Source organism: Aegilops tauschii, chromosome 3 (assembly GCF_002575655.3).
Source record: "Aegilops tauschii subsp. strangulata cultivar AL8/78 chromosome 3, Aet v6.0, whole genome shotgun sequence".
Classification (NCBI taxonomy): domain Eukaryota; kingdom Viridiplantae; phylum Streptophyta; class Magnoliopsida; order Poales; family Poaceae; genus Aegilops; species Aegilops tauschii.
In genome coordinates, this window is record NC_053037.3 from 157,420,256 (window position 1) to 157,422,506 (window position 2,251).

General features: G+C 50.5%; 1 pseudogene; it reads left to right on the forward strand.

Annotated features, from left to right (window-relative positions):
• The first annotated feature begins 277 nt into the window (after nt 1-277).
• On the forward strand, nt 278-2,004 carry LOC141042319 (uncharacterized; annotated as a pseudogene).
• The last annotated feature ends 247 nt before the right edge of the window (nt 2,005-2,251 follow it).

Consider the following 2,251-nt stretch of genomic DNA (forward strand, 5'->3'; position numbering starts at 1 on the left):
ACTGCAGCTGCTGCTGCTGCCTTGTGTTGTTCCTGGAAGCTTGCCGAGCTGCTGGTGCTTGTGCGGCTGGTTCTTGGTGCTGCGGCAGAGGAAGAAAGAAGTGCAGCCTGCTGGACTGCTCGTTCTGGAACAGGAAGAGCCTGGGCTGGACCGCTTGTGTGCTTTATAGAGATTTTTTTTTCTCTGTGGACTTGCTGTTGTGAGCTTGGTGTTGTGGTGGTGGTGGTGGTGCTGCTTGGGAAAGAAGACTCTCTGAGGCTGAGTTTTGCTGTTGCTGCTTATCCCGTCAAACGATGGCTGAACCAACTGGTCTTGCCGAGGCTTTGGAGAAGCTCGCTAAGATTCTCGCGGAGTCCAACTCTAGGGTCATCGTTCCTCGACAGGAAGTGGCTCAAAAGCTTGAAATGTCGCCCCTGGACATGAAGCTAGAGGGGGCAACAAATTATTTGAGCTGGTTCAGGAGGGCTTTGTGGGCTGTGGAGCAGAAGGAGCTTGATGGATATTTGTTGGGCACGGTTGTAGAACCGGGGACAAGAGTAGTGCAGAGGGCAAGAGGTGGAAGGTCATCCACTCTGTACTTATAGTGTGGTTGTTGAACTTTGTGGTGCCCTCCATTGGACGCTCTGTGGAGGGGCTATCCTCACCTGCTGAGATATGGAAGATTCTGTCCACTCAATACTCTGGCAAGGGCAATGTCATGCTCATTGCTCAGATTGAGGACAAGATTAGGTTGCTGCGCCAAGATGATGGCATGTCAGTGATGACATACGTGGCAGAACTGTAGGCTCTGTGGGCTGACCAGGATAACTGTGATCCCGATCCCCTGGAACTCTATGACGCGGCTTCAATCGAGTCAGGGCATAAGTGGATGGCACGCAGGCGTGTGCTGAAATTTTTGGCTGGCCTCAAAGGTTGCTTTGATGGCAGGAAGGCTTCCCTGTTGCACCAACCTAGTCTGCCTACCATTTTCGAAGCTATTGCAGCGATGACTCAAGAGGAGGTGCGCCTATCCCTTGAGCATGCAGACGTGAAGGTTGTGCCAGCTTCGACATTTGCAGTCACTGAGCGCATGGAGTGGGGAGATCCCACCAAAAGTCATATCTGTGGGGAGGTAGGTCACTGGAAGAGAGAATGTCCAACTCGTGGCAGAGGCAGGGGATATAACAGAGGGGGAACAGGCAGAGGTAGAAGTGCTAGAGGCAGAGGTGGATACTCAGAGACCTCATGGGGCCAGGCTTCTAGAGGCAGAGGTGGCTACTCAGGACACTCAGGGGGTCAGAGGGCTCACATGGCCGTTGCAGGAGACACTGGGACGTCCAAAGGCAAAGATGTAGATGATGTTGTCTATGGAGACTTTGCTCACTGGGCCTCCATTGATGAAGGTAATCCGGAAAGAGCATCTCTTGCTACTAATGAGAGTGCTCCAGAGTGGGTTCTTGACTCTGGAGCATCTAAGCATGTTGCTAGTAACTCCTGTGTGTTCGAGTCTTACACTAAGCATCCTCCCTCTCACATGGGCACTATACAAACGGCTGATGGCACAAAACAACCAGTCATAGGGGTTGGTACAGTAAAGTGTACTCCGACCATTTCCCTATCGTCATTTTACATGTGCCAGCCTTTCCTGTCAATTTGGTCTCTTTCAGTGCACTCATTGATCAAATGGACTGTCGTGTGATCCTTGACAAGTTCGGTTGCTTGATTCAGGTGCGACAGACGAGCCAGACGGTTGGGACTGGCACCAGGCGTAGGGGGCTCTGGTACATGGACCAGGAGGTGCAGCCGGACTTGTGTGTGCTGCGACCATGGAGGATAAGGAGAAGCAGACGATGATCCATCACTGTAGGATGGGGCATGTATCTTTTGATAAGATGAGTAGAATATTTCCGGATGTTATATGTGGAATAGGCAAAGGCAAGCTGACATGTGATGCTTGTGAATATGCAAAACACACACGGGCCTCATATGTGAGTAAGGGGCTCAGGAGCATATCTCCTTTTATGCTTATTCATTCGGATGTATGGACTAGCCCAGTGGTGTCAATGAATGGGAAGAAGTATTTTGCTACCTTTATTGACTGCTATTCTCGCATGACTTGGATTTACTTGATGCGTCACAAGGATGAGGTGTTTAGCTGTTTTCAGAACTTCCATGCTCTTGTAAAGAACCAGTTTTAGGTACAGGTCAAGGTGCTCAGGACGGACAATGGAACGGAGTATGTGAACAACATTTTTGGGGCTTTCATGGCTGA